Genomic DNA, 12,731 nt, shown 5'->3' on the forward strand with positions numbered 1-12,731 from the left:
AGTGCAAACAGTCTCCTGAGAATGTAACTGGATGTTGTACAGCCTAAATACCCAGCTTATAACTAGTGTGGTCAGTGTTCTAACTCTCATCTGCACTATGTGCCTTTCACAGTCATCCTGGAGGAATTTCCAGTACTTTGAAACTGGAGGTTACAATGTATTTATTTCTGAAGCCCCAATGATTGGCATAATATCAGATACATGGAAGTCACACGTTTAACAAATATTTGTTACATGAAAAATCAAATAAGAGATAGTAGGCAGTTACCTTCAGCAAATACACTCACCATACATATGTACATACATAAAGGATGGGGTTCTTTTTTACTTTTCTCAATCTGAAGTGGGAGGTGAAGGCTCTCTTTGCTTGATTCTACCTGTGAGGGGAGTAGTTCTGAAGTACTGATACCTTCAGAGCACAACTGGCAGATTTGTGGAGAGCACCATACTCTACAGGTTTAAATCTTAGATCTGTCTCTTAGTAGCTGTGTGACTTTGGGCACGCTAGTTATTCTTTCTGTGTCTCAATGACCAAACTGTCAGATAGGAGTGATAATCAAGGTTGTCATGAGACAGAAATAAATTATATGAAGCTATGCATCACATAACAATGTTTCTGCCAGTGCTAGACTGCATATACAATTATGGCCCCATAAGATTATAATGGAGCTGCCTTAGACAGGTGTACCATTATTTTATCTCTTGTGCTGTATTTTTGCTGTATTTTTTCTATGTTTAGATATGTCTAGATACACAAATACTTATCATTATGTTACAATTGCCTACAGAATTCAGTTTAGCAGCATACTTTACAGGTTTGTAGCCAAGCAGCAACAATAGGCTGGATCACCATATAGTCTAGAAGTGCAGTAGGCTATACTATCTAGTTTTGTGTAAGTACACTCTATGATATTCACACAATGATAAATGTACCTAATAATCCATTTCTCAGAGGGTATTTCCATCCTTAAATGATGCATAACTATATATATAAAATATACATGTGTGTGCACACACACAAATATCTGTATGCAGCATGTGTCTATATATATGACACATACATCATATATATGACACATACATCATATACATATATCTCTCTCTCTCTGAAAGAAATACGTAGTACACAGTGAACACAATATAAGCCTGGGCTATTACTGTTGAAAGGTTGGAAGTAGAACACTAAGGAGTTTATGCACCCTTGCTACCATGTAAATTCATTCTTTCTTCTTTCTTTCTTTCTTTCTTTCTTTCTTTCTTTCTTTCTTTCTTTCTTTCTTTCTTTCTTTCTTTCTTTTTCTTTCTTTTTCTTTCTTTCTCTCTTTCTCTCTTTCTCTCTTTCTTCCTCTCTTCCTCTCTTCCTCTCTCTCTTTCTCTTTCTTTCTCTCTTTTTGACAGAGTTTTGCTCTTGTTGCCCACGCTACAGTGCAATGGCGTGATCTCGGCTCACTGTAACCTCCGCCTCAACAGTTCAAGTGATTCTCCTGCCTCAGTCTCCCAAGTAGCTGGGATTACAGGTGCTCACCATCATCCAGTTAATTTTTGTGTTTTTAGTAGAGTCGGGGGTTTCATCATGTTGGACAGGCTGGTCTTGAACTCGTGACCTCAGGTGATCTGCCTGCCTTGGCCTCCCAAAGTACTGGGATTACAGGCATGAGCCACTGCACCCAGCCTAAATTGTTCTTTCTTAATGCTTTGTTCCCTTTTTGTATCTCTTAAAACTCTCTTCTCACAATGTAAATGCAGCATGAGGAGCTAAAATCCTGACAAGGAATAGTACATATTTGTCTGGTCTTTCCCTCTACTCAGATTTCTCTGGGATCTATAGAAATGTTGTCTGGTCAAGAATATTAGTTACCACATGACAGACTTTTGCCTTCCCTTTTCTTCATCCTGGGGATATCTCATCACATCTCCCACTGCTCAGAGGTCATGATAAATTCTAGTCAGGCAAAGCCCCCATCGCTGTACCAAAGGAGCTATATTCTCCTCCCAACCTAGATAGTGAATCAGTGTAACATAAACTTATATGCCTAGTAAAATGGTTGCTGCTAGCTGACCAGCGGCCCTGTCTGGGAGTCATGCATTGTCGTGGTCTTTCAAATTAACCTAAGGTATAAATTACACACAATAAAGTGCACCTGTTTCTTACATTTACAGGTGAATGAGATTTGACAAATGTATAATCTGTATAACTACCACAGTCATCAATACATTTTCATCATCCCCAAAAGTTCCCTTGTCCCCGTGGTAGCAAATTATCGCCACCCTAGTCCCAGGCAACCACTCATCTGTCACTGTAGTTGAGTTTTGCCTTTGCTAAAATTTCATACTTTTGCTTTTGTGTATTTTCTTTCATTCAGTATATTTTTGAAAGTCATTTATGCTGTTACATGCTTCAGTACTTTGCTCTTTTTATTGCTAAGTAGTAATCCAGTGTGTGAATATACTATAATTTGTTTATTCATCAACCTATTCATAGACATTTGAGTTGTTTGCTGTGTGTGTGTGTGTTTTTTTTTTTTTTTTTTTGGCTGTTATGAATAAAGCTGCTATGAATATTCAGGTAAAATTTTTTATGTGGACATATGCTTTCTTTCTCCTGTGTAGATTCCTAAACAGCATTGCTGGTCCTTTGGTAACTGTATTTTAACTTTATAAGAATATGCCAGACTGTTTTCCAAAGTGTTCTATCATTTTATATTCCCAAAACTAATTTATGAGTTACTGTAGCCCCACATTTTGTAAACACCTGGTATTGTCAATCTCTTTAATTTTAGTAATTCTAGTGAATGTGTGATTGTATCTCATTGTGTTTTTTTGTTTTGTTTTGTTTTTGATACGAGTCTCACTCTGTCGCCCAGGCTAGAGTGCAGTGGCGCGATCTCTGCTCACTGCAAGCTCCGCCTCCCAGGTTCACGCCATTCTCCCACCTCAGCCTCCCGAGTAGCTGGGACTACAGGCGTCTGCCACTGCCCCAGGCTAGTGTTTTTTTATTTTTAGTAGAGACGGTGTTTCTCCGTGTTAGCCAGGATGGTCTCGATTTCCTGACCTCGTGATCTGGCCTCGGCCTCTCAACGTGCTGGGATTACAGGTGTGAGCCACCGCGCCCGGCCCTCATTGTGTTTTAGTTTGCACTCCCTGATGATTAGTGATGTTGAGCATCTTTTAATGTGCCTATTGGCCATTTGTGTATCTTCTTTTATGGTGAATCTGTTGAAACCTTTTGCCCATTTTCTACTTGGGGGTTTTTTTTTTTTTTTATCTTCGTATTGAATAAGAGTTCTTTATATGTTTATATACAAATCCTTTGTCAGATATACTTTGAAAATATTTTCTCCCAGTTTGTATTTGCCTTTTCATTCTCTTAATGGTTTTATGAGCAGAATATTTTAATTATGGTAAAGTTCTATTTTTCCATTTTTTCTTCATATTCCATGCTTTCTGTGTGCCTAAGATGTCCATGCCAACACAAAGTCACAAATATTTTCTGATATTTTTCTTCAAAAATTTTCATAGGTTTAGCATTATGTTTAGGCCTATAAGGCATTTCAAATTATTATGTAAAAAGAGTATGAAGTAAGGTGTGTGTGGTGTTCATTTTTTTAATGGATAGCCCAGTTATTCTAGCATTATTTGTGGAAAATACTGCGTGAAAGGCAATTCTACACAAACACACACACACACACAATCTTCTGTTCATTGATTTATATGTCTATCCTTACATGAATGCTACATTGTATTTATTGTTTTAGCTTTTATAAATTTTCAAAGAAAGTAGTATAAATCCTCCAATATTGTTCTTGTTTTTCAAAATTGTTTTGGTCATTCTAGTTTCTTTGCATTTCCATGTAAGTGTTTGAATTAATTGGAATTGACAATTCTAAAAAAAAAAATCATGCTGCAACTGAGGTAAAACTCTACATCAAGTTAGGAGGAATTGACATCTTAACAATATGGAGTCATCCAATCAGTGAACATATATATCTTACCATTTATTTGGCATTCTTTCATTTCTCTAAGCAAGGTTTTGTAGCTTTAAGGTTTTATAGTATACATTCTTAATACCTTTTGTTAAATTTATCTCTAATTACTTTATCTTTCATGCTAGGCTAAATGCAATCACTTTTATTGCATTTTTCAGTGATTCATTGCTAGTACATACAAATACAATTTTTTTTTTTGTCTACTGCTTTGTATCCTGTGACCTTGATAAATACACTTGTTAATTCTAGTATCTGTCTTTCAAATTCCTTAGAGTTTTGTAGCTACATGATCATGTCATATGTGAATACAGACAACTTCTTCCTTTCTAATGTGTATACCTTTTTTTCTTTGCCTTGGTTTTTGCATGAAATAGAATCGTGGTCTAGGACCCTTGCAATGTTAAATAGAAGTGGTGAAAACAGACATACTTGTTATACTCTCAGTCTTAAAATTGAATCTTTTATCATTAACTAGGATGTTAGCTGTGTTTTGTTTCTTTTTTGAGGACACCCTTTATCAGGTTGAAAAGATTCCTTCTATCCCTAATGTGCTGAGATATTTTACCATGAATATGTGTTGTGTTTTGTCCAATGCCTTTTTGCATCTAATGATGTTCATATCGTTTTTCTTCTTTATTTTATTGATATGGTGAATGGTAATGATATTAATTAGATATTTAAGGTAAATCAACTTTGCATTCCTGGGACAAATCTTCTCCATTCTATATCATTTCTTTAATGTACTGCTGGATTTCATTTGCTTATAATTCATAGAGTAATTTTGTGTCAATGTTCATGAGGGACATGGGTCTATAGTTTTTTTGTAATGTGTGCAAAGTCATTTGTGGAAAAGACTGGGTTCAAAGGAAACTCAACATCACACTCACACACAGAGGTCTGGTTTTGTTATCAGATAAGTCTGATGCTATGGTTTAACTTTCGGTTCCTTTCAAAATTCATGTTGAAATTTAATACCCAGTGCAACATTAATGGAAAGCATGGCCTTTGGGAGGTGATTGATTAGGTGCCCTTATAAAAGAGCTTGACAAACCTAGCTTTGTTCATCAAAAATTCATCCCTTTTTGCCCTTCTACCTTCTGCCATGTGAGAACACAGCATTCTTCCTATTCGGAGGATGAAATGTTCAAGTCATCATCGCTGAATCAGAAACCAGACCCTCACCAGATGATGAACCTTCCAGCACCTTGATCTTGGATTTCCCAGACTGCAGAATTGTAAGAAATAAATCTCTGTTCTTTATAAATTACACACTCAAGTATTCTGTTACAGAAGCATAAAACAAACTAAGACTGTTGGCCTCATAAAGCAAGTTAAGAAGTGTTTCTTCTGCTGCTATTTTCCAAATAAGTTTGTATAGGACTCGTATTATTCACCAAATATTTGATGAAATTCACCAGTGAAGCAACCTAGAAAATTTGTAGTTTTGTGGGAAATCTTTTAATTTTTAATACAATTTTTAAAATAAATACGGGACTATTCAGATATTCTATTTTTACCTGTGTTGATTTTGGTAATTTGTACTGTTCAAGAAATGTTTATTTCATCTAAATTATATTTTTTGGCATAAAGTGTTTATAGTATTTCTATTTTCCTTTTTATGCTTCAGGGTCTCTAGTGATGAATTCTCTTTTATTCCTGATATTGGTCATTTCATTTTTATCCTTTTTTTTCGAATTACTGTGGCTGAAAGATTATGCATTGTATTAATCTTTTCAAATAATCACCTTGTGGTTTTATTAATTTCCTCTGTTTTCTACTTTCTATTTAATTACTTTCTGTTCTTATCTGTATTATTGTCTTCCATCTGTTTACTTTGAGTTTTACTTGCTCTATAGTGTACAATATGCATTGTCTTAAAACAGAAGCTTAAATCATAATGTATTTATTCTGATAATATTTTTTGTTCTGAGTCTACTTTAATGTTAATGCCATCGCTCTCTTAATTAGACATTTTCAGGGTTTTTTTTTTTTTTTTTCATTCTTTACTTTTAACCTAAGTTTCTTGCAGTATCAGAAAGTTGAGTATTGCTTTTTTAAAAAATCCAATCTGACAATCTTTGGCTTTTATTTAGGGACTTCAGGCTATTTACATTTTATGAATTATTAATACAGTTGGGTTTAAATCTGTGATCATACTATATGCTGTTTACATTTGTCTGGATAACTATTTTCCCTCTCCATTTTTGAGGGATAATTTTGCTTAATATAAAATTCTGGGTTAACGTATCTTTTTTAGTCTTCTTTCAGTACTTTAACTCTGTTGTCTTATTATATATTGGCTTGTCCCATACCTGACAAAAAAGTCTGATATCATTCTTATCTTTGTTCCCTTTTACATAGTATAGAGTTCTCTTTTCCTCTGGTCATTTCTAGGATCTTTATCATTGGTGTTCAGACTTTTGATTAATATATGCCTTGGTGGATTTTTTTCTGATGTTTGTATGATTGTATATTAATTTTATGATTTTTATCCAATTTGGAAGTTCTTTTTTCTTTATTTAATCTTAAACTTTTTAAATCCCCCTTTTTTCTTCATGGATTTTAATTAAATAAATGTAGAGCACTTGAAATTGTTCCAAAGATTGCTGAGGTGCTGTTCATTTATTTTGCTACTTCTTTTTTTCCTTTCTCTGCTTCCATGTGGATAGTTTCTATTGCTACATTTTCAATTTCACTGACCTTTTATTCTACAGTATTTAATCTGTTATGTCACTCCTGCAATATTTTCACTTTCTGTATTGATTTTTCATCTCTGGAAGTTCCATGTGCTTCAATTTTTAAATATGTATTTCTTTCCTCATTGACTTCATTTTTAAAAAATTCTTGAGCATATTTGTTACAGCAGTTTTAACAAATACTTAAATCCAGTGTGTGTTAATTCCACTTCTGTCATTTCTAAATTTGATTATACTGACTGTCTTTTTCCTGATTATGGGCCACATGCTTCTTCATGTGTCTAGAAATTTTTATTGGATGCTGGGCATTGTGATTGTTACACTGCTGAGTGTCTAAATTTTGGTGTCTTTCATTAGATTGTGTTTAAGTTTCTTTTGGAAGGCAATTAAATTACATGTGGATCAACCAGGTCCTTTTGAGGCCTGTTTTTAAACTTTTAAAAATGTCTAGAGTAGCTTTTATCTTACGGTTAGTCTAGCTTCCTACTAAGGTATAAGTCTTCCAGGGTCTATATTTAATGTTCAATGAGGCCTCATCACTTTGGCCAGTTGGAACTCAAGGAACTTTCAATCAAGTATGTTTTCTGGAAATTGCTTATTTTGCAGCACCGTAGTGGTTCCTCATTTGGCATAAAATTTTCATCCTTAGCATGCAAAACTTAGTTTTCAGCAACAGACTCAAGTGGACCTATATGCAAATTTCTGGCGCCCTTTCTCTGCATGGCTCCCTACTCTCCAGTTTCCTACTCTACAAATTACAGCTACCTCAGCCTTTTCAATCTGTGGTTTCTATGTCTTCAACACAACAAGATCACTGAATTCTGTTTGGGTTCTCCTGCTATGTGCTGTCCATAAAGTACAGAAAGCTGAGATCACTTTAGGGCCCACATTACTGATTTACCTTCTCTCAGGGATCACAGCCCTGTACTACCTGTTGTCCAAAGTCTGAAGACAGTGGTTTAATACATTTTTGTACAATTTTCTAGTGTTTCTGGTAGGAGGCCAAGTCCAATTTCAGTTACTTTATGGAAGTCAAACACTGGTTTGATTGCTATTATACTCTAGGCAAAATGGTTTTTGATTTAAGTAAAAAGTCACATTAATCTACAAAAGACAACCTTCTCCTTCAAAGACCATAATAATCCCTTTTTATCATTAAACAGACTTTGAGGGAGAACAAAGAACAAATGGTCAAAGATGGTCGTTTTGGCAAGGTTTTCATAATAAAAATGTCTCTACCCTTTTCATTTAGTAGCAATCTCCTGCCTAACCACTTTTCCTCACATGCATCCTCAGTTCTGGACTCCCATGTAGCACACTGTACTCCTATTTTTTTTTTTCAAAATATCTCTCAGCGGAATTTCTTGCCTAATTATCCATCTGTACAGCCTCCAGCTCCCCATTCAGGCACTAGGTAGAGGGGCTCCAGCAGCGGTGGGGAGACTAGCTCAGGGTTTATTGCTTTGTATCAAGGTAACACCTGTTCTTTTCAGCAAATGCCTTCTGGAGACAATAGTTCTGCCTTTCATGTTTAACCCAAAAGAAAACAGCTAATCAATAATCACTCCTCTTGGCCAGTCACTGAGACTAAACATTTTATTCAGATGAGGCTTCAAAATAAGTCTCCAGGAAGATAGTTAGTAGAACTGGAGAAACTTTAATAACATTTAACCAAAATATATCTCTCTTTTTCTAGTATCTGGAAGAGCAGCAGAAGGAAGCATTCAAAACAATTGCTACCTAATTGACCTCTGAGGTTGATGCAGTTGTACGTCACAAGGACGTTTTGTTTTGTTTTACTATTTAAAATATTTCATTAAATGGAATGTTTGGATTCATTTATTTATTAATGCAAGAAATGTTTATTTCACTCTCACTTTGTTTCACATGCCTTGCGCTAGCCATTCCCTAGTGATGAATTGGTATGGTTTCTGTCACCAAGGAGCTCACAACCTCTTGAAGGAACAAAACATGTAACAGGATCATTATAATATAGTGTGAGCTCATTTGATAGAGACATACTTAGAGACCTATATGAGCACAGAAGAGAGATTAATTCTCCATGCTTCCCATGACCAGGTACCATTTCAGTAATAGATTATGGACAATATACCTGAGTTTCTCAGTATTAAGAAAGTTTTAAACTAGCATTGTTGTAAGAGATACGAGGAGCAGTGAATGAAACTTTACAAAATGAAATGGCTATCTGTAGGGCCTGTGAGGAACTGCTGATTTAAGGCTAAGGGAGGATATCTTCATGCCTAATGCTCAGATCATTATCAGAGACAAAGAAAAAAGGCAAGAGAGCAGATTTCATGTAGTTAATTGGATGAGGGAGCAAGCCAGAGCTCTGTTAGAAGGTTGAGTTATGATAGGAGGCTGAGATATGAACAAAGGAGAAATAGAATTGACTAACAAGCAAGTTCTTTATACAGCAGTAATGCCTGACCTGAGATCCATGAGTAGGCTTCAGATGTATTGGAGGGAATGAACTTCCCCATCCCTGAAATTGTCTTCACATTTTTGGATGTGTGCATATATGCATTTTTCTGGGAAAATGTCCCATAGCTTTGATCAGGTCATCAAAGTGTCACACAGCGCCTATATATTAAGAACTACTGCTGCATAGTAACTTATCATATAATGGCAATGAGTTATGTAACCAAAAGACTCAAATTTGAGACTTGGATCCTCCATGCTCTAGTTGTGTGACCTTGAACATGTCCTTTTACCCCTCTATGCTTACACTTATCATCTGCCTACCTTGTGAAATTATTATTACTATTATTATTATTTTTTTGAGACGGAGTCTCACTCTGTCACCCAGGCTGGAGTGCAGTGGCACGATCTCAGCTCACTGCAAGCTCCGCCTCCCGGGTTCATGCCATTCTCCTGCCTCAGTCTCCCGAGTAGCTGGGACTACAAGTGCCCACCGACGTGCCTGGCTAATTTTTTGTATTTTTAGTAGAGACGGGGTTTCACCGTGGTCTCGATCTCCTGACCTTGTGATCTGCCCACCTCAGCCTCCCAAAGTGTTGGGATTACAGGCGTGAGCCACTGTGCCCGGCCACCTTGTGGAATTATTGTGAAGGTCAAAGGGTTTCATGAAATAAAAAGTGCTACACAGTTATTCTCTACAAAGACAACAATTGACTTAAATAAATGCAAATACAATTTATTGGAAGTTCCTTATTACTCTTTTAAATATGGTAAATCCATTCTAGAGGTTAATACCTATCCGTGTGTGTGTGTGTCTGTGTGTGTGTGTGTGTGTGTGTAAACTTCCAAAAAATTTTCAGTGTGAAAGTTTTCAAACTTACACAAAAGGAGATAAAATTGTGTAAAGAACTCCCATGTACCTCTCATTGGTTTTCATAATATCAACATATATCCAATCTTGTTCACCTGTAACCCCATCTGCTCCTCTTTCCCTCACTGTGTTATGTTGAAGCAAAGCCAAGACATCATACTATTTTATCTACAAATTGTTTAGGATATTCCTTAATAAATAAGGTTATTCCTTAATAATTCCTTAATAAATAAAAATTCCTTAATAAATACTTTCATTTGTTTCAAAATGAAATTGAGAAAATTATTAAGAAATAGCCTATTTATTATTTATTAAGGAATATTAAGGAATAAATATTAAGGAATAATTTGAAATATTACAGAATATTTCATTTTGAAACAAAATGAAATTAACATTTTTAATGTAACAACAATACCATCATTACACCAAAATATTAAGTAAATCCTCAACATCGTCAGTGTTCAAATTTCCCTGGTTATTTTCTTGAGGCAGGATCCAAACAAGGTTCACACTGAGCTTTTAGTTGCTAGGGCTCCAGAAGTTAACTCAATCCCGACTTTTCCAGATTCTCCCATCTAGGGCCCTAAATACTCTTCCTTTGCAGCTCCTAAGCCAGCATGTAACATGCCAGAGAGGCAGCTGCCTCAGCCATCAGCAGTTGGATCCAGGAATGATTTTTGTTGTCATAACCCTTATCAGCAGGGATCAGCCTGATTTTCCTTCTGGTTTCTGCCTTGGTTTCTCTGAAGAGCTACTGACTATTTGACTGTTGTTTTCACGACTATATGTGGTAATTTTAAAACCTTCCTACAAATTATTTGACATTCCTCCTATTAAGAAATGGTAGCTGTACCCTACTTGAATCTAGATTAGTTTTGACTGCTTTACTCAATAAAGTACACTAGAAGTGATACATTGATTTACAAGGCTGGGCCATGAGTGATTAGAGAGCATCTATCTTTTTCTCTGGAACAGTCCAACAGAAGCCCAGATCACATGAAGAGGCCATACACAGGCATTCCAACTGACAGTCCCAACTAAGCTTAGTCTTCATGGCATATCACCAGTCACCATAACCGTGGTTAAAAAAGTTTCCAGATGATTCCAGTCCCTGGCCGTATGAGTTATTCCAGATGTTTGAGTCTTCCCAATAAAGACTAGTTGTTATAAAGCAGAGAAAAGTCATCCTTACTTAAGTTTTTTAGAGAGGGCACTGTCTGAAATCCTGATCAATAAAAACTTTCAGCATAATAAAATGATTTATATTTTTATGCCACTAAATTTTGTGGTGGTTTGCTATACAACATTAGTAATGACACTAGGCCAGGCATAGTGGCTCACAGATGTAATCCCAGCGCTTTGGGAGGCTGAGACAGGCAGATTACTTGAGACCAGGAGTTCAAGACAAACCTGGCCAACGTGGCGAAACCCCATCTCCACTAAAAATATGAAAATTAGCCAGGCATGGTGGCACATGCCTGTAATCCAAGCTTCTTGGGAGGCTGAGGCACAAGAACTGCTTGAATCCAGGAGGCAGAGGTTGCAGTGAGCTGAGATCATGCCACTGAACTCCAGCCTGGGTGACACAGCAAGACTCTGTTGAAATAAATGAATACATAAACAAACAAACAAACAAACAAACAAACAAATACCCTAGTTCTTGCCATGCCCATTTCCTTGGAGGGCTAGATCTCCCAAACCCCTGCTTCAGTGCACAATGTTAAGTGTCCATGATTTCAGCATCCAGCTAAAGAAATGGACTAAATGATCTTACTATTCATTGTGAAGAATTTAAAATAATCCTCATTTCTAACAAAGAAACTCACTCTGGGCCTAGGTTGTGTCTGTCATCACTAAGTCCAGAGCATCTTGATTCCATTTCCTTGGTGAATAAACCTCCAGATGCTTAGCTTTGTGGAGGAAGGCAGAGGAGTTCAAACAGCGTATGTTTCAATCGGTCTTCCTTCACACCGTCCATCCTCACCCCTGCCTCCAGTTCCTGGGCTGGGCAAAGTCAAATGGGGCATCTCATATCTGCTGCAACCTCTTACTCCCTTTTCTCTGTCCTTGTACATTTGTACCTAGTTTTATTTACTCTCAAGGCTTCCAGCATTCTGGAAGCAGGACAGGGCAAGTGACTGGAAACTGGTCCTGTTTTCTGTATGTGAACTTTCACTCAGTCCCTGCTTTCTGGCTTGCCTCTCCTTCTAGCCATACACAATGCCTGCTATTTTTGAGTTCAAGCTTTGTTTTGCTTATTGCCTATGTTCAAACAATCTTCTTGTTTTCAGCCCTATCCCTCATTCCCACCCTGCACAGTACTCGATACCTCCAAGTACCTGAGCCTTGCAAAGTTTCCATGGGGATGGACTATCTTGCTGCTCGTCAGTTTCCTCTTTTGCAGACTCTTCATGTCATGATCTCTTCTACCCTGCTAAGTCATTTATTACTCTCCTGCATCCTCTGGTATTTTCATTTTCTTCCTGGGTCTACATCTTTTAATTTTCTTCAGTTTTAGTGAGGTTTTGAAATAGTTATAAACTTATGTGATCAATACACCAAGTTTAATACAAATTGCCAATATTTATTTATACAGTCACCAATGAGCAATGAAAGTTTTGCTTGGATAAAAATCAGGGTTGACAGAAATCATACATAGCAGTTGCTGTATATATCACCCTCAGTCTCTAGTTTACTTCTTTATTTTTATAGGGTTGCAGAGTATTAAGAAATTTCTAA

This window comes from Piliocolobus tephrosceles, chromosome 13, assembly GCF_002776525.5.
Source record: "Piliocolobus tephrosceles isolate RC106 chromosome 13, ASM277652v3, whole genome shotgun sequence".
Classification (NCBI taxonomy): Eukaryota; Metazoa; Chordata; class Mammalia; order Primates; family Cercopithecidae; genus Piliocolobus; species Piliocolobus tephrosceles.